Raw genomic sequence first — 25,776 nt, forward strand, 5'->3', positions numbered from 1 at the left:
TTTAGTATGTCTGATTCTGCGTAATTAAAAAAAAAAAAAAAAAAAAAAAAAATTTGGACACAATTGCCAATTACCTCTTGTGCCTGTCATTTGTCTGAACGCTGCTCATTCTTTTCAGGATGCAAATTAGACAGACCCTGGCTTAGAAACAATGTGATTCTGTCTTGAAATCAATGGAAGATTGAATACGTTAGTAAACACACTGTGTTAATTGTCAGTTTACATGTTTTCACTTCTCCCCCCCTTCTCCCCCTCCTATACATTCTATGATAAATAGATTTTGGTTGTAAAGTGCTTCACAAGTTTAACATGTTATCGCTGAATTATTTTCTGTTGTGATGTGAAGTCTTAATAAGAAAGTATGGAGTCATTCTGCAACTTAAAAAAAACAAAAAACGGCAACAAAAACTATATAATAGCAAAATGGAACTGTCACTCTGCAGTATTTTCAGTATTATATTTACTTATCCTCTATATCCGGGTTTGTCAATCTTCAGCACTTTAGATGTTCTAGACTTCATCTCTTCCAATGCCTTGCCAGCAATATGGTCGTTAGAGCATTATGGGAGATGTAGACCGCTACATGTGGAGTGCCTATGGCTGCCTGCCCTATACACTGCCCTACACTTTATCAAATACATGTTTTGTGAGGTATGACGGTAAATTAAATGAAGAGTTCCATGCTACTGTGGTTGGTTGGTATTTTTTTTTTTTTTTTTTAATTTTTTTAAATTTTTTTTTTTTTTTTTTTTTTAAATCCTTCACCTAAACAGAGCACCTTTATTTTGGTTCCTTTTTCTTTCATTGTTATAAGCAGTGTCCTTATCTTTGCACCTGGCAGAGAACATAGAGTGAAATCCCCCAAGAGCTTTCTTTAAAAACCTTTTGTGGAGATGAAGATAACTATTAACCTGGAGGGAACAGAGTACCGGTATGTTTTCCTTCCTCCAGTGCATTGTGTGGACTGAACTTAATTGTGGTTCTTAGAAAAAAATGGATACAAGGTGTATTAAACAACAAATATTTGGGACTGGCAGCTACATACATACACAAGCGTCTAAAATTGAGTGGTAGCTCAAAAGATATAAAAAAACTATGTGCGCTCAAGAATAGATATATGAAAAAATATGACTATTGTATTTACTATGATATAACTCTTATACAATAAATATATTTATTTAAAAAATCAAAGGAAACATTAAATCAATAAAAAATCACAATGTGTGCACGGATCCACTGTAGTAAACAATGTACCAATCAACTTTCTCTATTAAATATGTAACACAATACAGAGTGCAATATAAATACTTAATATGTCACCTAACTCTATATTGAGGGTACAAAGTATAAAATACAGTATCAAAACAGCTGCCAAAGAGATCAAATAATAACATAAAAAAGCAACCACAAAAAATATCTATAAACAATAAAAAATAATAATTAAATAGAAAGTAAATAAAAAGTAAATAAACAATAATAAAAGTACCTGCCTCGGTGTGGTTCTTACCACATGAAATGGAGCATCACACGAAAATGGAGAACACGTTTATGGGTGATTATCAATTTAGTATTTTATAAAATACTGGTATGGGTAACTTAATATTGTATTTAGAAGTAACAGTTCAGCTCAGATATACTCACAACCAGTTTGGCTTCTATGTATTTCCTAATGACTTCACCAGACGAATTCTGTTTGAACTTGAAGAGACCCCTTTAGTAGGGGAGTGAGAATTCATAAAGTGTTATTTCTTTAAACCAATTATTAACTTATGAACTGAATAAGTTTTATGTTTTTAAATTCAGAAAATGAATCGGGCTAAGTTGGCTAAGCCAAGGGTACTAGAGAATGGACACATTGGGCTATCCTGCATTTTATTGAAAACAACCTAATAAAGGGACAATACTCTTTACAAATCACAATATTTGTGGAAACAAGCAAAAATATGTTTTTGCATCCCGATCTACGAGAGAAAATACTTGATATCATTTACTGTGTAATTTGCTGCATGTCTCTACTTGTATTAATGCCACCTCCCCTTCCACCATGTGAATTAAAACCAAAATAAATAAATACGTTCCTCGCCTTTTTCTAGCGCCAAGTCTCTCTCGGCACTGCTGGCCAGAAAAAAAATTTTATGTTTTGCTGTGAATATAAGATTATTTCTTCTGGATGTATAAAGACAATGTGACTTTTTTATGCTGCAAAATAAGGGTCTGAAATAAACCCTTTTAACACTATTTCTGTCCTGTCCTAGTCATGTGACTACAGGAAAGAATTAAAATGGCCTAGAAAAAAAAAATCATATATAATGCAACTTCATGTGAACACAAGAATATTTGTTCTGGACTTACAAAAATGTCTTGCGTTCCGAAATAGGGGCATGGATCTTCTTTTAAATTTTAAAGTTGTGCTCTTTTTTTTTTTTTTAATTCTCCTCTAAATCCTGTTCTATTTCCTGGTATCCTATATAATGGAATAGGTTGTTTTACATGGTTGTGTAAGCCTAAACTCTAAGCACAACGAACAAATGTGTTCGCCATGTGTTGCATGACCACGTTTTTAAGGCTTTTTGTCACAAAGTTCCTCTGTGCCCTCCTAGCACATGTTAGTAACAGGTGGTCTGAATGTGTTCACACTGAATGTTAAACTTGATATATGATCATGCTTGTGGTGTTTTGCTATAGTCAGTCACTTATATTTGGTGTCTGTTTTATCTCCTTCTGTTAGATTTGTTTTAGTTGGCTTAACGTTATTATAAAATGGAACGATCACTAAATACTGAACCACTAGTTTACCAGATACCCTGCCTTTTTCATGAAGCTGGTTATTGCAGCTGTTGGTGATATTTTATTATTACTACAAAATACATAACCAGGTAATAAAGTAGGTTTAGCTTTTGCCAGTTCATCAGTACATCGTGTGATCTAGATTAGAAGTCCTGGCCATCTAGCCAGGACTTTATAACTGCCGTAATAATATCGAATGGAAAAATATAAAAGGGTTGAGGCACTCCAGAATACAACAAAGGCAACCTTTATTGAACCCACTGCCACTCACAACGTTTCGACCTGAACGGCCTTTGTCAAGCTTTGTTGTATTCTGGAGTGCCTGGACCTTTTTCTAATTTTCCATTATCAAGTATTTGGTTCCTGGTACTGGGAACGGCCTGGCTGCACCCAGATACATATTGTATGGGGATTGAGTGCATTTCCACACCCCTTTGTTGTTTGGTAATAATATTCAATGACCTGAAATAATGTTTGGGGGAAGGGGATTAACTACCTTAGATAAATCCCACAATTATAATAAAATCAAAAGTAAAAAATGTAAAAAAAATTTTTTTATATATATTATATAATTTTTTTTTAAGGGTTAGAGTAGCTCTTTAACTGTCAGTACTGCATTTAACATTGGTGGTGCCTATTCTGACATTTATCGGATGTTTGCAATCTGTAGATCAATCTAAAAGTGTTGGATTTTGATTTTTAGAGGTAAAAGAAAAAGAAGCAACGTTGCCTATGTTTTTGTGTGTGGTTTTGTTTTTTGGTATTTCCTCAAAAGGGGATTCAGCATTCTGTCTCCATATTCCTTCACCATGTGAGGTTCAATATCATTCTTATACTGTTGGGGTAATGCAAAGCACAATGTCCCTCCTTACCCCTATAGGTATAATGCAGCATGCTAGAGGTTAAATAGTAGCAGAGATCTGGCTAGCATGCAAGGAAACCACATGCCCTTCCCTTTATCCACACCCACTGAATATGGAGAATTGGGAAAGTGAAAGAGGGTTTGCTGCTGATTGGGATAGCACAATGCAATATCGAGTTTCACGAGTCACTTACAAGAAACCTTGTCTCTGTTGGTACTCTATGGGCCAATGAATGTTAAATGCTTGTAGAGTTCTGGAAGACCCAAGCTAAGCGATTTGATTGGATATTAGTGTCTCCTTTTAATTACTGTATTTTCCTTCCTACTTATAAAATGATGGCTGGGATTCCCATTTATATTGTCTACTGTATTATTTCGCTCACAGGTTTTCCATGTATGGGGGGAGGGAGGGGGAGGTTGCGTCATGGCATGTGGGTGGCTTTGCATTCATTAATGCTTTTTGATGACTATTTACACTAATTCTACTGTCAATATTTTGAGTGCTGAGTAATAAACACACACCTGTTGCCAGGCTAGCTCACAGTTCTACCAAAGCACTTCCAGGATTTCACCTACTCACGTTAAGTAAGGAGGCAGAGGGGTGTAATGATTAACCCATGGCGTGACATGTTTTAGGGAGTTAGTCCCAAACCATGGTTTAAAAAAAATAAAAAAGTTACCTTAATATTCACCAATTTTGGGTGTGTAACTATAATTGTTTAACAGTTTCCTGCTTCAAATTAAAGCTGCAGTACACACAACACTCCTTATTAATGCCACCTTGGATTTAAGTTTTATAACTTTTAAGGAAACTCTTTACGTTCTAAATAAACTTGCTCTGCACTTATTGTTAAATTAGAATAAAATTAAACTCCAATTTTTTTTTTCTCGATTTTTGTTCTAAAAGCTTGCTTTTTGGGAATGACTGGCATTAACGCATTACAAGAAATGGGACTTGTTGACACTTGTACAGTTGCAACTGGCTTGCATTAAAGATTGCCCCCCCCCTGCAGTGCACATGTGCAAGCAGACGGATGCCATTACGTTTAATGGGGAAAACACTGAATCTACCTGCTAAAAGTCCTAATTTGGGACCCACGTATCACTGTTCTATATATTTTTTTCCCTGTTGTATCTCTGCGCGAATTTCCCCTTTGCTGTTTGTCCCACATGTAACGTGTTTGAGCTGATCCCATCTCCCATGGCACATACCAAAATGTGAAAATCATTGGGAGGAATATTGTATGGTCTTGTGATTTCTTGAACACCATAGAAATGAATAGAGATTAATTGAAGGTCAGAGCCCAGAGATTTGTTCAGTGAGGTACATATACAATAATTCATAGTGTATGGAGCGGTCAGATTCGCCCCACAGTATCCTGTTTAAGATGAACTGCCTTTTATTTATTTTTTTCTCTCACGACAGGTACAGTGATGTGCCAATAACAGGTGGGCTTGTGCAAAAGCCCCAAATACAAGTCGTACTTAATAACATTGTGCTATAACATGCAAGCTGATAGGGCAGCTCATTCTTTACAGATTATTCAAACAATACTGTCCGACGGGGATTTTTTTATATTTGGTCAGGCACCAGGCTACACCTAAAACTTTGATCCATACGTAGCATTCAGTAACCCATTTGTTTAAACTTTCTTTTTTCTATCTTATTAGGCCTGACTGTAGCCTATTCCCTTGTAGAGCAAGGGAAGAAAAGAAAGAAGGGGGTTGGAGGGGAGCACCAATTTCTCTACCGCTCCTCAAAGCCTATGAGGGTTAATCGCCTTTTCAGTGCCTTAGTCTCCCATCCCCTATACGGTCGCTCTGTCTCCACCCGAACCCACTAAACTGTTGTCCCATGGTTCCCAAATCCTCTGGTCCCTTTCACCCTGGCTGTCAGGTTGTCCATAAGATTGCTTTTCTTAATCCTAGAGAGTAGGCCCGAGAACGTTGGGCCCTCCGGTGACAGCCACGCAGTAGCTACTGCTCTACGTGCACTTAAGGTGATCTTATGCACCAATTTCTGTTCTCTCCTAGCCCATCCCTCCTGTGACCTATTTAAAAGGTACACCTAGGGGCCTGTCAAATATCTGTTTCATTAAATTCTCTACAGATTTCCAGAAGCAGCGTATACTTGGGTATTCCCACCACATGTGGATGTATGTGCCCCTAGCTCCACATCCCCTCCAACAGTCGTCCGTGCCCGTTTTTTGCATTAAAAAAAAAGCTTTACAGGTGTAGTATACCACCTGAACATGGTTTTCCAGGACTGCTCTTGAAGTGTTACGCACATTGAAGCGTTTGTTTGCTTCCCATATCTCCTGCCACTCAATGCCCTCCAAAACCTCCCCCAGGTCCCCTTCCCACTGGTCCGTGTATGTCAGTCTGCCACATTCTGTATTTTCCGCACAGAGGTGTGCTTACAGCAGCGTTAGTAATCCCCTTGGGTGCCGTCCGCGCTACACACAGCCTCTCATAGAAAGTGAGTGTCCTTTGGGCCGCTGCTTTGATATGTGGTCGTCTAGCAAAATCCATAAGCTGAATATATCTAAAGAAATCGGAAGGTATTAAGTGGTGATGTTGCTGAAGGTTGTTGAACTGTACTACCTCTCCATTCTGATATAGGTGACAGATCCTTTTGGAGACCAGTTCTTTTTATATTTCGGAAATCCCTAGCGGCCATTCCAGGGAGGAACTCTCTGTTTCAAAATAGAGGAGTTAAGGGGGAGGTCGACGAGGCCAGTCCGTACTTGGCGTTGGTTGCATCCCATATTCGTAACGAGTTGAGAATAGCTGGGCAGGTCACCCCGTATCATGGATGAACTGCCATTTGTGGTTACAGACGGTACCTTTTTATATATTTACCTCTGTAATCCTATTGAAGTATTCATTGTGGTGACCTGAGTAACAGCACTGCATATAAAGCACACCTCCCTAGAACTTCTGTAGAATTCAGAGTGGCCATGTTTCTAAGATGATCTAGAAGTGTGCATACTGAGAATCATTACAGGCAGTGTGCAAGGAATTTATATTGGATGCCAGTGTGTGCCAGGACAACCTTGGACTTTATGCAAATTCACAGAGAGGACAATTTAAAAACTCAAGATTTAAAAGCACATCCAGCAGCAAAACTTTGTTATTGCAACATACCTTTTCATTTGCAGTGACGTTCCCGTTTAATAGCATATAGTCCATATATTTTTATTGCAGCTGTAAACGTTTACAAACTTGAGATAGGTAAAGCGAAATCTGAACTTCTGTTTTAGCTATCTGGAGGAGACTGGGGACAGTAATAATACCCCCTGGGGCCAAGGTGTAAATCAAACTGTTCACTGAAACTGAATCCTTACTTGGGGTCAGTGGACACCACTACAATGAGCCATGTTGTTTAGAGTTCTCCTTTAAAGCTCAACACTCAATACAGTAGCTAGGAAATGATTCAATAACATCAAGGTTATAAAACATTCTAGGCAATGCTGGTTAAAGGTTATTCATCTGCATAAAAAAATAATGATATTCCAACAGGAAATTATTTTTACTATGATAAAAATATATTGGGGGGGGGGGGGGGGGGGAGGAGAAAGGGAAAGTTTGGATATTGCTGCAGATTCCTTTACAATCTAGATAACATAATAACAGTGGGGTAAGTTACATTTTTCAGTGTCCTTTTAAGTAAGAGAAAAAGCGGAATCAAAATTTGACACACAGTATGTTTCTCTGCGATTATCCACTATTTGCAAGAGGTTCAAGGCCACTTGAATAGTTGCATCCTTGCCAAAAACAACAGTCAAAAAGGCCGTTAGGCACACTGGGAACTTGTTTGTGAAGATAAACTATGTGCTACTGGGAGCTTGTCTCAGTTTGGCAGCGCAGAATAAGCGAATGGCAATTCCATGATTTCTGAATCCTTCTATGCAGTGAAAATATTTTGGTTGAAGAATCAAGACGTTCTTTCTCATAATCGCGTAGCCGAGAGGAGGGACTTTGAAAATGGTTTGGAAAAAACTGTAGCGACTGCATTCATAGACTATTTGTCCCATAGCCATTGCAGTAATATGTGTCCACACATGATTTAAAGGGTAACTCAAAGCACCATAACCATTTCACTTTGTTGAAGTGGTCATGGTGCCTGCAGACTGTGTATTTCACTTTAAATGTTATGCATACAGGCGTTTAACCACTCTGCTGCCAGAGCTGTAACTCCACCTCCAGCAGCATCATTGGGGCATCATTGGCCAGCCTGGAACAAGTGTTCATGGCTGAGTAATTTCAGTTCTGTGCATATGCCTATGGATAAGAGCGGTCACCTGACATTCTCAGCCAATGAATCGCTGTTAGAATTAACTTCTGGTTTATGCACCTCTGCAAAAAGCCAGCTGTCGTTTCAGGCCACTGGAGGACCCCTGGTGCCCAGCTTTAACCTAAGTAAGAGGGTAAACCACTGCAAAACTATTTGCCTTATTCTGTGGAAATGGGGCCAGTGTATTTTAGTGGTTGTAATGGAGTAACCCTTTAAAGTACGTGAAATCTATTCACTAGAATTGCAGCAAAATAAAATCTGATAACATTTAGTTTAAAATAACTGAGCTAGCAAAGTTTTCCTAGTCTGCTATAACAGCTTGGCTATTTTCACCTTGGTTTTTCCGTTCAAATGTCAATTTATGATAATTTGAAGTTTAGTGTGTGTGTGTGTATATGTGTGTGTTTTTTATTTGCAATAGCGGTTTATGTAAAATATAGCAAAACCTGTGAAAAAGACTTCTGATATGTCAGATGAACAAGGCCAGTGATATAACAGAAAACAGAAATGCGTGCGTGTATCATTTCCTATACAGGGAATGTGAATCACTTGTGTTTTTTTTTTTTTTTTTTTTTTTATTTATTTTTAAAAAAAATTTATGTTCCAAAAAAAAAAGTGCCATATATATACCTATGCAATTTAAGATGGGACATTTAGATTATATTTACAAACTAAACTGCAATTTTTTTAGCACAAGGGGGAAAAAACAAATCTACAATTTTAATAATAATTTTAAATATAATGTTTTCATAGACTGTCATTGTATCTTTCAATGTTATTCGTGAAGGACCGCTTTAAGCTCCAAGACAACCTTGCACTGTTGCATAGTTTTATAGTGCGTATAGTACCCTGCCTCCACTCTTAGGAGGGTGACTTAGTACTGCAGAGATTGGTAAACGGTGCTGCGGATATGAGACGGCACTCTGGTTTCATCTTCATGTTTGTTCGTCCACCCACTGTAAATCTCTGCGGAATTTGTTGGCGCGATATAAATAATCCGTCAAGGAGCTGGCTGGCTATACAAATTTTGTCCAAGTTGTATGTAAATTTTAGGAGTAAATGTTCCCTTATTGGCTATTTTGGTCAAATATGTGTAAGTTAATTTTCTAGTTTTCATTATTATTACATTTTGTTATATCTACAGATACAGATTTTTCAGATTGCCACTTGGGCCATTTTAAAATATAAAGGTATGTATCCCAGAGAGAGAGTATATTTAGCCAACATGTTTTTCTATGTACAGGGAATGAGATGGCCAAGATAAAGGAGTTGTATTTTATTTGTTTATTTTAACAATCATCTAACTTAATGCTTGTGGCTCTCTGGCATTGGTTGTTGAGGCGAGGAATGGTTCCTGGACAGAATTTAAAAATTTGATAAATGGATTGACTCCTTATGTGGGGCAGCGTTATGGCACCCTTGACACCATAACCACTACAATAAGCAGTAGTGGTATGGTGCTTTGCTTGGAGTGTTTCTTTAATAATCTGATCTTGGGGAAAATCGCCCAACTCCAAGCTGAAGGCTTGATATTTGAAATTTATTTCTATTGGCTACTAAATTAAACTGTTGCTGAGGTGTGGTTGTTTCTGGTTTGTATACCACAGAAGTGCTTGTGCAACATGTGTGTCACCCAGATATTAACAACAAGGGAGTGCCATACAGATGTGTGTATGGGTGTTTGTTTCTTGTAGCTTGGAGTAGCCTATGGTAATCTATACAGAAAAACTGCAAAAACTACAGGCAGAAGAAAGGTCTTTGTTTTGAGATACAGCTTGAGTTTCCATCAAATAATGTTTGAGGTTTTTATTTTTTTTAAACCCTTAAAGAATCCATCCTAGTTTGTACGATTATAGCAATCTATTGTTTTTTTTTTTTTGTTGTTTTTAACTGCTTCAGCTCAATTAAGTTGTTAATTGTTAGGGCTTAGGAGTGTCATAGCACCTTCTTACTTACTATTTTTTATCAATGTGCAACTAGTAATAGGCTGTTACACACAGCCTGTCACTGGCCACCCAGCAAGCCTTCCTGATACTGCAGTGATTGGGTGGAACGTGGAGACGAGCCAGTGGTGTGGGCAGCCATTGATTTTGTAACATGCTTTGTAAAATTTAATGTAGTAAAAATATCTGCTCTTCATCTTTATTTCTTTAACCGATCTCTAAAATATCAGCCTGTTTGTTTCACACAAAGGATGTACTCTTTTTAATTATTTAAAACCCATTGTGGGGAATTACTTTCCCATCAGTGAGGCGCTGGCATCTGCAGGTAAGCTGAGGAAGCACAGAGGTGGTTTGGTCGCTATCCAAAAACGTACGAGGTAGTTTCCTCTGCTAGTAACACCACTGCTCATCTAAATCACCTTTCAGATCCTGAAATTGCTTTTGAAAATGAAAAAGCTTTATTTACTATATTTCACCGATGCCTTGATAATGAGAAAATAGATCAAAATGACTATTTTATTAAAAAAAAAACACTAAGTCCTCCGTGAATAGTATCCTAGCAACCTTCTTTCCTACCCTACCCTTACCTTTTTGTGTCACCAAACCCCATTCTCTCTAGCATGTAAACTCATCGAGCAGGACCCTCAACCTCTGTTACTGGGCGTTGGCTTGTCTGGTAACAAATACTTGTATGTTAGTTTGCCCATTGTACAGCCCTGTGGTATTTATTTGCACTTCATAAATAATAATAGTAATACATCACATTTGCTGTGAACTATGTGTAAGCTATAGACCAATAAGAGTCTGAACTGTGAATTCTCTACATGGGATACCGGACTGTTGGTTTTGCTGTTACCTATATCCACAACCTGTTATAACCACCTTCAAAGGCTTATGTAAAAGTTGCGATTTTACGATAACCATCATTTTTAGTGTGTTATATTCCAAATTTCTTATGAAGGGGGTATTTAATTTTACTTGTTTGTTTCATTGATCATTTTCAGGTCTAAAAATCACCCCCTTGTGATCATATAGCTTTCATTGCCACAGTTCCTACTAACAGTGCCTGGAAAAGTGTCTGTCTGCATTAACCTTCCCACTTCGGGGAGAGTTTTCTACGCACACTCATTCCAGGGTTTGCGTAGTCTGACCGTGCGTTGGGTTCTGTATGAGTTAGACTGCCAAACCACAGTCACACTCATAAACCATGCAAAATCTATGAAAAGACGTGATGACATATTACTGTACTGTAGCATGTTGCCTGTGGTAATAGGTTCCCAATGGCCAAAGTCACTGTAGAGATTGAGGCGATCTCTTCATCTCTGCAATCGAAATGGGGAAAGACACCTTGGCATAAAAAGAATTTACAATGAAAGGGATGACATAGACATAAACTGAGAGATGCATTGTTTGGAAATAACACTATAGAGGTGTTATGGAGGTAGCCTAAATGAAGGGATGGCTCCCCAGTTGTTTTTTTATCAACATCCAAGCCATGGCTCCTCTTAAAGGATCATTGGTGATGAAAAGTTCCTGCTCAGTCAGAACTGCATTCCTATTGGAGGTTTGCTGTGAGAACAGTTTGACTCAATTCTCACAGGTGAAGTGCCTTTAGTCGCTGTTAGGAAGACAGAGGTGTATTTAACCCTAATGTAATTGAGTGCTGGCCCCCATGGCAGGAAAATGGGCTGGGCAGTGAGGAAGATCTCTTATCTCCCCACCGACCTTGCTTGCCTTTTATGATGCCTGCCCTGAGGCTGTGGCCTTGTGGGAAGTCTGGCCTTGTATCCACTACTCCTAAGTGGCTTGAATAAAACCTTGTGACTTAGCTCTGTAAACCTGAAAGCTTTGCTTGAAAGTAAAAAACAACCCCCGCTCCCCCCCCCTCCCTCCCTTGAAATTATCCACTTTGTAATTAGGATTTATTTTTAGAAATGTTTCCTTTTTAAACATTGTTGTCCTTCAGTGGTCCCTAAGGTCTATTTAGAAGGCTGTTTTTTTTTTTCCCCCAACCGAGATCATATAATGATATGTGTAGCAAGTTTAATTATATGGTATAGAAATTAGCAATACCCTTAGACTGACCTGAACAGACTATCTTTAGAATGCATGTTACCATAGAGTCCTAGCACGTTGAGGGTTTACTTTCATTATTTTTTTAAATATTTTTTTCTACTTTGTTAAAGGTGTCCCACCCACTGTAGGAAATACAAAAATTCTAAGCAATTGTTTGAAAAGAAGACATTGTCGCTGTTTCAGACAGTTACCGTGTATAACAAGAGTGTTAATTTAAACCAACAAACTGGGCAGGTGAGACAACCCAGCAGATAATGGATATGAATAACATGTAACAGGTGAGATGACATGGGGGGAAGGGGGGATTGTACTCTAGAGAACAGGGTACTCCAGAACAGTTATGGCCCGGTGAAAAGATTCTCCGCTCTAGGCAGACAAAGCGTCATGGAAACTGAAGTTCTACCATAAACTGAAACTTGCCTTGCTCTAAAGGTTTCTGGGAGGAGCAGCAGATAAAATGATGTAAATGACCACAAGGTGGTTTGTTTATTTTAATATATTGTACATTATCCCATTCTAGTTACACTGTAGCATCAGATCAAGGCGTGTGCTGGTTCTGTGTGGAGAACTATTACTCTGAATAAAAACATGCTTCAATATGTCCTGCGATTATCCCTGGAGGCAATGTGTCTAATCACTGGGCCTGTATGTGCGTAATTTGCATTATGTCTGGATTATAACCTTAATGGGAACGCCTTGTGTCCTGATCTATTTTTAATGTGCTATGTTTCTCTCCCTTTAGAATCTAGTTAGGGAGAGGATCTATAAGCTTTGGTTCTATAGTGTTTGTCTTAGCATAGTGCTGGGAAATGGATAATGTCTATCCACCTCACAATGTTCTTTCACGCGGGCATTAATTATGTAGTAAGAATAGTTATTAGCAGTAGTGTAGATGTTCCTGGAATTAGATTACTCTTGAGTCGAAACGAGGCAGTCCATCCGGTGGCTGCATAGAAAAGCATATTTCTCTTGTATTCTAGGCTCCCACCTTTTTCCCTAGTTTCTTCTTCATGTGTTTATCTGGATTTACATTCCACAGTTGTTCTTCTACTTGTGTGTTTTATAATGGCTGTTGATAAATCATGCTATGTCTAACTTGAAGATAAAAAAAGAAAAAAGAAAAGTATTAAATGCAAAACTACTGTGCCATATTCTCAACATCGTAAAATATAGGCCAGAAATGTTGTTGACCACTTTGATATAATTTCTGGGCGAGCCTTTTTAAGTACTAGTGGACAACCCTAAACCAATTCATTTTATAGTAAGCTCACCATTTCTGATCATATTTGCCTTTGGGAGTTCCTGTTGTTTTGGGTAGAAACCATTCTGCTCTATCCTTAACTATTGAAATGTAGCCCTCCACTACTCCAGTAAGTGACATGTCTGCTCTGTGATGATTCTGTATTTGTACATGTGATCATGGCACTAAGCAGCTGTAAACACTAATTAAAGGAACACTACAGGCACCCACACCACTTCATCTCAGAGATGTGGTCTGGATGCAGGGTCTATGTGCTCATCATCCTGCAATGTAAAACAGTGCAATGTTCACAATGTAGGGTTGAGACTGCCTCTAGAAGACGTTCTCACCCTTTGCATGAGGACATCCAGCGTTTTGAAAATCCCTATAGGAAAGCATTGATTCAGTGCTTTCCTATGGAGAAAGCCTGATGCCAGTGTGGTTCTCGCCGCACATGTGCATTAGTCCTCCATTGCCGTGAAGTTGCGGGAGGAGACCTCTGCACTGGAAAAGGTAGGTTAAATAAAGGGGCGTTAAACCCTCTACTTGCCAGAGGTAGGGGGGATGGAGGCAGAGTGATACTATAGTGATAGGCATACAGTTTCCTGACACTATAGTATTCGTTTAACCCTTTTTGATCTCCTCCTTCTGTACCATACATTACAATGAAAGTATGTCTGGTTTCTGAGCAATGTTAAAGCCTAGATTGCTTTTAAGGTGTACAGGGATGTTAATGAAGTACATTGGCATGATGTGATAGTGGTGGCTAACAATCCAATACCAATTACTAATTCAACCTTTCAACCTGTAGTTAAAGGGTTACGCCACGCATCATGATCATGTCAGTGATTTGAAGTGGTCCTGGTGCTTGGAGTCTGTTTGTGTAGTGTTTCACTCTGAAATGCTGCACATAGGGAGTTAAAGTCCTTTGCTATAGGTATAGGAGGTATAACCACCTCTGGCAGTGTCATTGTGATGTCATCAGCGAGCCTGGAACTGGAGTACCAGACTGGCTAATGTCATTTATGGGCAACTTTTATTGCACATAATACCACTCACTGGCTGGAAGAAGTCAGCTGACACTCTCTGCCAATGAATGGATGCCGCTTTTGGCTTCTGTAGCTCTGCAGAAACACATCGCCAGACCTCCAGGTAGCCTTGGAATACTGATACTAAACAGTTTGCTCCTTTACCGAGAAACTGGGCCAGAGTACTTCTGGCATTATAACCACTACAGCAGGCTGTAGTGGTTATTATGACTGGAGTAACCCTTTAATAAACTGCATTCTGTAATACTAATTAATTGATACAATGTATTTGTGTGTATTATGGTAACAATTTATTTTTTTTGTTAACATTAGGATTAGAACAGTTTTCTTAAATCTCTTGGCACATCAGGGTATTGGTGAGAATAGTGTGTGTTATACTAGTTTAGGCAGTTTCTACATTTTGTGCAGGGCCAGATTAACAGCCCAGTGGGCCTGGTGCTGACCATTATGATGGGCCTAATTACTGAATCTTATCGACCTAAAACACTCCCAAGTGTCAAGTATCTGATGGAGATGGTGCTGGAGAGAAAGAAAACAGCAGCTATAATAAAACACATACCCTGTGCTAATCTCCCTCAAATTTATGTTTTCATCTTTTAAGTAAATCCATAACCCGTAACAGCAGTGTGCAGTCAAGCAGGAAGTCAAAAAAGGGTGTGCCACTGACACAAATCACGTAACCTGCCAAAAGGGGTGAACATGCCCAAAAAGAGGACATGTCTGCCTAAAGAATTGGAAGACCAGCCTGGCATGAATGCATGTCAGGCTGCCTGTCAATCATGCAGCTGACCAACTAAGGGCATACTATGCAGACAGCACCCTGATGCGCTCGCTCATCGCTTTCTAAGGACTGTCCCCTAGCACTTGCTGGTCCACTTGTCTCCTTACCGTCTTACTAGCAGGCAGAAGCTCCTGATATATAGTCTGGGACAGAGAAAAGCTGTATGTAGTGAGTGTAGAAGAAAGGGAACATGCCACAGTGTTAGAGAGACCAGACTCGGCATTACCTTAACTATATTCATTGTCAGCCAGTCCACACAAGTTTTGTTCCCATACATCCCTCTTACTTTTCCATACTTACGCAAGAGTATGTGAAAAGTAGTTAGGGTTGCCACCTTTCTTGGAAAAACATACCAGCCTTAATAATTTGCATAATTAATTATGTATGAGTGATATAAGAGAAAATGCTGTAAAATCACCAAACTACTTACAGTTTGATCATGCTGTATAGGTGGATTGCTCCCAGTGCCCCCATGTGTCGATTACTCCAGGTCTGTGTTTCTATGCATCAGTGCCCCATGTCTCCCAGTGACCCTATGTATCACACAGTGTCTCAATGCCCCATGTCTCCCTGTGTCCTCCAGTATTCCCATGTGTCTTTGTCCCCATGTCATCCAGGGTCCCCATGTCACCAGGGACACCGAGACACTGGGAGACTAGGGGACACTGGCTGTGACACATGGGGACACTGGGAAAATAGGGGACACTTGAAGACATGGGGACACAGACACTAGAGACACTGGCTGGGGGACATGGGGGCACTGGGAGACATAGGGACAGACAGCAGGGCCACAGATACTAGGGACACTAGCTTGGAGACATGGAGACACTTGGGGCACTAGGAGACATGGGGACAGTGAGGCACTGGCTGGGAGACGAGGGGGCACTGGCTGGGAGATGAGGGGGCACTGGCTCTTTGTCATAATGTTTCCCAATATCCCTTAGTGTCTCAGTGTCCCCATTTCTCCTTGCAGCCTTTTCCCCCATCCCTCACTTCCCCGAGCTGTAGACTGTCTCTGCAGGGTGGGAGTTGCTGTCTGGACTCTCTGTAGCTGCTCCCCTGCAGATCAGTGAGTAGAGATAGGCAGGGAGGGATATGCTGGAACTTCCTATCCCTGCCTCTCTACAGGGCCAGTGCTAGTATTGCATAGTAATCTCTTTTTATACTGAGAAAAATACCAGCATTTGTATTGCCAGTATGACTACAATATTGGCACCAGCCAGGCAGCCTCAAATACTGGCTGTGCCAATAAAATAAAAGCCAGGTGGAATCCCTAAGAGTAGTGTGTAAAAATAAATAAATATAATAAGAAAAAATACGTTTTTGTTTTTTTTATTTTATTTTATTTTTAATCAATGGGCCTGGGACTGGAGCTGCAGCTCCATCAGCCCCTATGTTAATCCTGCCCTGATTTTGTGATGGTTTCTTTAAAGGGAAACTATAGTCCCTCAGACCACTTTATCTCAATTAAGCGGCCTGGAAGCAGCCACCCTGTCCTTTTTAACCCCGTAATGTAAAACCGTTTAAAAAAAAAAAAAAAAAAAAAAATCTCATACTGAAAGCCATTAGAGCTGCTTATGCTGCTCTGACTAGTAAAACTTGATAGTGTGATGCAAAAGCCCATAAGAAAAGAAGCTTGGATGCGCATTCGGCACTAGCTGAGCATGCACATCAGGTCCTCAATGCTCTTGTTTTATGTCACGGGAGACAGAGGTGAGAAAAAGGCAAGTACAGATAGAAACTCCTTTAACCCATTTTCTCTCATGCTGGCCTTTTACTTCTGGAGCTATTTCCTTAAGGGGTTAATTCTTATTACACAAGGAGAATTAGGACAGGGACACTATAATGTTAGGAATCCAGATTTCCTCTTTCTTCCTGATGATGTCATATGTGGATGTCTCACAGCAGGAACCTACACATTGTGCGTGCCTTCTCACAGTGCAGCTCCTGCAGGGGAAGTAGAATAACTATAACGGCTGAATGTCAAACAGTTTCACCCATTGTCACTGCTCTCCAGTGCTCTCCTTCCGCTCTCTACAAAAAAAGTGTTTTCCCCCTTTTTTTTTTTTTCATATATAAGGAAGTTGTGTAATTTGTGATATGACTTTGGTATTTTGGATGATAGTAATTTTCTAAACCATTTTGTTGAGGTGTGACACCTGCATGGAATGTGTACATTATAGAAACATTGTTTGTGACCTTTTTTTATAAGAGGATTGTGTGCAATGAAAATCTGAAATCCACAATTTGAATGCGGGCCAACAATCTCCTTTAATCATCTAAACACCTACATGAAAGAATGCTTCAAATTGTTATTGCATATTTTCATCTCCGTCTCTCTTTATGGGAGATATAATCTCACGATGCTATATAAAGAAAAGCCTAACTGCGTGATAAAATATATAGTTGAAAGAAGAAGTCTGTGTTTTGATTGGTTATAGAAGCTCCTTGCAGCCTATCGAAAGCAGATTACTTGATGTTAGGACCCTGGAGGAGCAGATCTGTGGAACTACACATCTATTTCCAACATAATCATTTTACAAATTAGTAGGAATAATCACCATGTACTTGGCAAACAACACCTGGCTACCCATCCAGGGAGATTTTTTTCCCCCTCCATATAAATGTGCAAGTGATGCATAGGTTCGGAGATTGTGCTGTGTGTAATGTTTTTTGTTTTTTTTAAAAACTAAGGTGAATTTTTGTCTGAGACACTACGTCAGACTGTGTCAACTTGGATTACTTGAAAACCAAATTTGGGACAGAGGATATCGTTTAATTTGAATAGGCATTTATGTATGACATCTCCCAAGTCACAGTTCTTAGCAACTGCTCACGTTTTGTTGTATTTGCATTTTTTTAAGCTTTTATATCAAGGGATCATCTTTCACTTTATGTATATCTGAGCCGTCTGCATTGGTATCTAAAATGTCACATTTACATTTGTTCTTTGAATGGCGCTTACTCTCACAATATAGACGCAAACCAACATTTGGGCAGATAATGAGGGTGAGAAATATCCTCCTTTATGAAATATAAAGCTTAGGATATATGGATGTGGGTTTTGTAAAATCACCTGAAAATATTTTGTCCATGATAGTGAAACAGTTCCTAATCATCTCCCTAGCCTGTAAGGCTATTTGCTAGTTCAATATATAAAAATGAAATGCTCAGGATTAAGGTGAAATCCCCTGATGAGGAAAATAGTGTATCTTCCTTTTAATGCGACATGCTCTGTCTTAAAATAAAAATCGCTTGGACAAAAATTGGAAATGGCTGGGTGGATACGAAGTACAGTTTGGTAATGGAGTTCTTTTAATAAAAAGAACCAACTGTAATTCTTTTGATTAAATTCAACCTTGGGTTCACGCATTCATTAGAACAATTTGTGTGGCGCTGTCTGCCCTGTCTGTGCTTGCTTCCTATACAAAGAGAAACAATTGTGTCACTCGAGGGCAAAAATAAACAATAGGATATCTGGATGAAAAGGTAACCGGCACAGTTGTTTTAAAGGAACACTGTAGTGTTAGGAATACATATATCTGTATTCCTAACGCTACCGCCGTGATGCCCCTTATAACTTGGGTCGACCCCGCATGTAAATATAAAAACAAAATCAAGTAAATTAAAATGAATTGTTCACCCTATCTCCAGTGCCGAGAATACCTCGGCTCTGCGGTGACCTCCTCCTGCCTTCAGGATAACGGGCCAATCTACTGCTTATCATAGAAAAAAAAAAACGTGTAGTAAGATTCTTAGCTCTCATATCCAAAGGTCTTGGAGGCGTGCTTTTAAGTCCTCTAATTGGTTTACTACAGGGTTTTGGGAGGTTGGTGAGGGGGGCAGGGCTGCAGTCACTATGTCAAATTTATTAAAATGAAATTGCATAAGTGCCTGCAGTGTCCCTTTAAGCCAATATTTAGTAGTTGCCTTTCAGTGAAATCCATGCAAAAGATTAATATTTATAAATAAGGTCTATTGAGAACTTACCAATATCAGTGAGTGAAGAACAGTGTTCAAGAAGGGAGTGGAGGAAATTATGCGTACATATGAAAGCCTAAGTACTTTGGGATCTTTGTTTCCATGCCGAATTCTATTACAAGAATTTTTCTTTAAAAAAGAAAATATTTGAAAAGTTTTTTTTTTTTTTTTTAATTCTTTGTTTTTATTGTGCATGGTGTTACATATATGCTTGTTCCGCCCCAAAAGCAGGTAACAAGCCAGCGAGTCTACACAGCATTGTAGGGTGCGCCGGGTGGTCGGGCGTATCCACGCTGCCACCTTTCTCATCGCCAGCCTGTAGGGTCGTCTCCGGGCCTTAAGTTGTGCCCAGAAGTAGGTGCGTAGCCGGTCAATGAAAGCCCCTGTGTGCTTGGGAGGTTTGAGACGTGTGCTTGGTTCCAAGCCTCGTCCGCGCCGCCATCTTGGCTGGGGCCTATCAGGTCCCGTTTGATTGAATGTTTTGTCGCTTGGTCAGGTATGCATGTGGGGGTAATCGTCCCCAGCGAGGACTGGGATGTCCCCCACCGGTCCAGAGGGGGGGGGTGGGGTGGTAGCAGGGCGTTAATGGGCTTCTGCATAGGAGTGTGTCCTGTGCCAGGAGGTCGGCCGCCTCCCCTGGTCCTCAGGCTGCGCTCTGGTATAGGCCGCATGGTCAGTTTAAGTTTTTTTCCACGGCGCACCGGTGCCGGACAGGTACCATTTTGTTCCTGTCGCCGTTCTGCGTCATGTGCCAGTCCCCGTTTGCTGCTAGCATTTGTATCTCGGTCGGTATCTTTACTTTTTGTCCATTGCTGCAGGAGCTCTTAAAATGTGCAACCGGCCATGTTAGCTGTCAGGCCCCGCCTCCCGGTTACAGCGCAATTTTAAACATTCAAATTGTTTTGGTGCTAAATAGTAAATTTGGGGCCTGCACTTCATATTTGAGAGTCAAATAGAACCGTCAAATACTGCTGTGACATAGCAGTTTTACAATTTCGAATTCTTTAGGTGCTAAAAAGTACATTTGGGGCTTGCACTTCATATCAGTAGCTGCCTGGATGCCTCTGTGCAAAGCCGAGATTCCTCTCCCTGTCTCTCCCCTGCGCTGCTCTCTATCCTTTTATGACATTTTAATTCATTTTAGAGCCCATCCACACCTAAAGCAACCCAATAATTATTTTTTTCATTCCTCCACTAGATTTTATTCTTTCAATTTTTTATTTTTTATTTTTTTTTAATCCTGGCTTGTCTAGGGTTGTATATTCCTGAGAACATACATCTAAGTAGATGCATTTCCAGTAGAATAGAGCAGGGGTGCCCAAAAAGTAGATTCCCAGGTGTTTTAAAACTACAACTCCCATGATGCTTTGCATGCCTTTTTAGAATGCTTTTAGAATGACAAAGCCTCATGGAAGTTGTAGTTTTAAAACATCTGGTGATAAACTTTTTGGGCACCCCTGGGTTAGAGGGTGCAACATTGTCCTTATTGAGAGCCTTAAAGGACCACTCTAGTGCCAGGAAAGCATACTCGTTTTCCTGGCACTAGAGTGCCCTGAGGGTGCCCCCACCCTCAGGGACCCCCTCCCGCCCGGCTCTGGAAAGGGGAAAGTGTTTAAAACTTTTTTCCAGCGCTGGGCGGAGAGCTCTCCTCCTCCTCTCCGCCTCCGTTCCTCCCTGTCGGCTGAATGCGCACGCGCGGCAAGAGCTGCGCGCGCATTCAGCCGGTCACATAGGAAAGCATTCATAATGCTTTCCTATGGACGCTTGCGTGCTCTCACTGTGATTTTCACAGTGAGAATCACGCAAGGGCCTCTAGCGGCTGTCAGTGAGACAGCCACTAGAGGAAATAGGGGAAGGCTTAACTAATTGATAAACATAGCAGTTTCTCTGAAACTGCTCTGTTTATAAAAAAAATAGTTAACCCTAGCTGGACCTGGCACCCAGACCACTTCATTAAGCTGAAGTGGTCTGGGTGCCTAGAGTGGTCCTTTAATTGCACAACACCTGGTGGGCCTATCTGTTGGTCATCACCCAGTTAGTCCCCCATGTAAACCTTTTTATTACTATATAATACCCGGTTCTCTGTGTCCAACAATGAATGTTCCCAATGGGTCTGCTAGTAAAAGAAGTTACAATTCCTATTAACCTACGTGAAGGTAGCCATCCTGTCCAAGACATAGACGGTCTGCACTGATACTTTCTAGGTTTATGGCAGAGCCATAATTGTATGTGCTCCTTCCTGTACCTTACCTATGTGAGTATACCAAGGCGTGTCCATTCTCTTTTTGTCTTTATTTGCTGCAGTGAGCTCATAGGGAAACGCCCTGAGACATTTGTGGCTTTTTAAATCTGTCCAGTTTCAGTTTGTTCACCATGAAGCTGGTCTACCTCAGGTACAGATATGCATGCTATGTATGTATGTGTGTAGTTTTATAGAAGAGTTGGGCTCAATGCATTTAAATTTTCTTTAATAAGACTTGTTCTCAACAGATGCTTTATTCTGTAACTTACCACCTGCTTCAGTTATGCATTTGACGTATTAAAAAACAATTAGAAAGAGGTTTGTACATATATAATGTTTTTTTTTTTTTTTTTTATATATATATATTTTTCATATTTTAAATGGTTGGGAGGAAATATGTAATGAAGAAAACCATTCATTGAATAGCTTCTAAGTGTCTGGATTTGGTCTGCGTTTTTTTTTTTTTGTTTTTTTTACATGTTACTTTTTTTTTTTTTTTTTTTTTTTTTTAAAGAATGCTACTTATGTTGAGCTTCCTGCCATTCATTCATGGAATATTTGTTATTCTAATATCCTGTATCCATCTTTAAATGATCCTGTATCCTTCTGTAACCAAGTTTATTGGATGTGATTGGATTCATTCTCATCAATTTTTCTTCTTCCTTATTTTACCCAGACCTTGTATAGTAAATGAGCATTGGAGAATACATTCTCCTATTCAATTCTGCTAATTACTACTTGATAGCTGTCCTGTAATTAGAGGAATTGTGGGCAGAGGGATGCTTAAAGCCAACAGAGTGGATGTTAAATCTACATTAACACAACATTAGACCGCTCAAATGTAAATGCCTTACACGGAGTGCCTTTTGGGGATTGGTTATATGGGCATGTGTGTGTGCTTGGCATAGTGCGCTTTACTTTGGAAGCAGAATATTCTGGGTGTGTCACATCTGTCTGCTTTACTTTTTTTTTTTTTTTTGACTTGTAAAAGTTTGTTGTAGGTCTCTTTAAAAACAAAAACAAAAAAGCAATCAGGGCAAGATTTCACTTTCTGTGATGAGCAAGACTATACTAAAATACAGATTCTACCATAGAATGCATATCTAAAATCATATCTCCTATTCCCGGACTACTCTCCTTACAGAAATAAAGGGATGTAAATCAACTTCTTAAAGGGGACCTATCATGCATAAAACATTCATATGATTGATCATTTGAAAGACATATTTTTCCTTTTTGTTCTCAAATGCCTTTGAAATATAGTGGATAAATAGATTGTCTGTGTGATACTCCCCCAGCCTTACATGAAATCCTTATTTCTAAATGTCTTATCTCTGAGAGATCATTTATTATAAACACATGAACGATCTTGGCAAAGTCCACCCCTACCTTTTATATTTGTTGATATATTAAACATTAAGTGCACAGGTCATGACACAGCATGTGTTTAGGCAAATTGCTAGAAAACCTGCCGTAAAATATAATTTCTTTGTACTCTTTTAACTATGGCATTTTTAGGAATGTGAAAAAGTTGCTGCCTTGAGTTAATCGCAGTACTTTAAAAAAATAAATAAAATCTAGCTATTAACATAAACATTTACCGTTATAGGTTTAGAATATATAACGTTAATAGTCCAGCACATCCATTGTTAAAGGGTTACTTCAAACACCATAACAAATACAGCCTGCTATACTTTTTATGATGCTAGAAGTACCTTGGCGACATTCCCTGGTAATGGCAAATAATGTAGAAAACGTTTGCCCTCTTTAAGCGTGTGTGTGTTATTTTTACCAGGAAGGATACATTGAGATAGCTCTCGTTTTAAAGTATGTCCGGGGTCCACAAAGCATTGCATTGATACAATAGGGTACAATAAATTACAAAAACAACATTAATACAAAATTTAACATAGAGCAGGTAGGAAATATATAATCAACCATAACACATGCATTCTGTTTTTAGATGTGTAGAGAGGGATCTCTTGAAGAACTTTAGGCTTGGGGAAGATTTTAAAGTGTGCGGGAGGTCGTTCCATAATTGCGGCGCTCGGTAGGAAAAGGTGGATCGAGCCGATTTCTTTATGTATTGAGGTAGACTAAATAACGTACTGGTACTGGATCGGAGGTTATTGGAGGTGGGAACAGCTGGGGAGAGCATTCTGCTCCGGTAGGGCGGGAGCTTCCCATAAAAGCTTTTAAACATAAGGCCAAAAAGATGGTGCGTCTGGATTCCAGCGACAACCAGTTTAGTTCTTTTAGCAGGTCACAATAGTGGGTCATGTAAATACATATATACGCTACCACTCTCCGCCAATGTATGCAACATTCTACTGCATAGCCACTGCTACACTCTTGCTCTGGGCTCACTGGCGATACCTCAGTGACGCTGCTGAAAGTGAAAAGTTACACCTCCAACAGCAAGAGGGTCAAACTCACAGCGAAACTCTGCACAGACTCCTGGCACCATGACCACTTCAAATAAGTGAAGTGTTTATGGAGCTTCAATAAACCGTGTAAAAGGTTTGTTTTAATTGAATATATTAATAGTTTTTTTTTTTTTGTTTTTTTTCTCTTAATAGCCTAAGCAGATTAGTCATTATTACCTTTTTTTTTTTTTTTCTCTTCAGGCAAAAGCTTTATAATATGTATTTGTCCTTTCCTGATTTGATCTGACTACAAGATAGATGCATTTGTACCCAGTGATTAAGATGGAGCCAGGATGGAGGGGAAAAATCGGCATAATAAAAAATGTGTTCCGTTTAGCAGAGTACATAAAATGTAACCTTTTAAATGTGATTTAATACATTCCATGAGACATCTGGGTATGGCTAAAAAAGTTTTATACACTTAAAAGGAATGCTATAGGCAGCTTATTGTTGCAGCATGGCATTTTTACTATGCATGCACACTAGCTTCTTACTGCATTCCGATAGAAAAGCATTGGATTGGCTGAGATAATCAGTCTCTATCTCACCATAGGTGTGGGAGCTGCTGTCGATCGAGCATTGCAGCATGGGAGAAAAGGGAAGAAAATGACTTTTCCATGCACTCAGAAGAGCAGCTAGTAAACTAAAAAGAGGACAGTATAGCGTAGAGGTAGACATGCATGCTTGGACAATGGTGCTTGATCAAGGTCGATAAAGGTAATTTAAAGCGTGCTGTACTTCTTTCTTCATGCTGAAAAGTACTTGGTCATAGGCATTGAGAGCATGAAGTCAATAAACATCTAAATTGTACAATATAACCATTTTACATTTTAGTGCCTGGATAGATGTTATAAACCTCTCCATGTTTCTCATAAGCTCTTGTTTCTCATCATGAAACTTTAGTCTTCTAAATCTTGCCAAATCCAAAGTCTTCAGAAATAACTGTGTTGCTTAATGTACTCATTATATTGTTTGTACTCTTTGTAGGATTGTTGGCAAGGAATGTAGGATGTGTATGCTCAGACTTGAAGAGACCTGTTTTCAGACCCAGGCAGAGTAATCATTGTCGGCTACCTTGTAGACTTTGTGTAGAACGTTGAGTTCCTCATTAGATGCTCTGCATTGCCCTAGCCATTTGACATTGTATTTATCCTTGTAGTCGGCTCAGAACCATTCACATTTAATCAACAGTCAGTGCAGAACAGGAACTATAAAATGACTCCATGTGTGTTGCACACAATTAAAGTATAAACACAGAAATAGTCATTCCGAGTTCAGTCTGACTGCTTCAGAATGGTTTGGCAGGTAGACAAAGTATTTCCTTTTAGCTGTTTGGGTGTGTTTAGATGTTAGTATTTCAGTAAATTCTTTTTCAAATGTCATTATCTATGATTATCTTGGTCTGCTTGAATTCCATGCGGTGTGAACTTTAAAAGAGAATACATTCTCGATACAGATATAGTCTATTTTTAGGTTGAGCAGGCCCAGTGCCACCTGTTATATCTAGTAACCTGCATTGTTTCTGTGTTCCTTCAGTGAAATGGAATTAGACGTTTCTTGCAGCCTTTTACATTGAGTAGCCTTAGAATTGTCTGTCTTCAAATAAGCCGTTTGTCAGCTCTTGTGTGGTGTCCTATGCTGAGGCAGCAAAGTACTTAAAAATTTGGAAGTAGAAACCCTGCCGTCCACATACTCCACTTATATTGTATTTTGTGCTATGATTTCTACTTTACGCACAGTTGAAGGGATCAATAGCTTTGTTACAGTTTACATGGCTCTATATAGCCATTATCTGACCTAGGGATCATCATCTGATTGCATAGGTTTGTGTTATTGGCTTGTCAAAGTGTGTGTGTCAAATCATGCATTATTCCCACCAAAATGTCCTAATTGAGTTGTAAATTCACCTATTGTAATCAATAAGAATTATTTCATACAAGAAAGCGTAAACCACGACCAAAATAAATATACAAATGGTTATACGTACATAGGTTTCTAAATGTTTAGTACAATGGACCTCAAAAAGAAACAAGGACAAAATGATAGTGCAATACTATAAGTGTAACGTATAAGTAGTGGGTAGTTAAATGTT

General features: G+C 39.3%; 1 protein-coding gene across 4 annotated transcripts in view; it reads left to right on the forward strand.

The window, feature by feature from the left end:
* Positions 1-25,776, forward strand: part of PLS3 (plastin 3) — an 81,403-nt gene that overhangs the window by 18,499 nt on the left and 37,128 nt on the right. Inside the window, exon 1 of one of the 4 annotated variants that reach the window (XM_063431925.1) lies at positions 21,389-21,409. The exons of the other annotated variants lie outside the window; for them this stretch is intronic. The gene's annotated coding sequence lies outside the window, so the exon portion shown is untranslated. Of the gene's footprint in view, positions 1-21,388; positions 21,410-25,776 lie in introns of those variants that run through there. 4 annotated transcript variants of the gene reach the window in all.

The sequence above is a fragment of the Pelobates fuscus genome, chromosome 9, assembly GCF_036172605.1.
Source record: "Pelobates fuscus isolate aPelFus1 chromosome 9, aPelFus1.pri, whole genome shotgun sequence".
NCBI classification, from domain to species: Eukaryota; Metazoa; Chordata; class Amphibia; order Anura; family Pelobatidae; genus Pelobates; species Pelobates fuscus.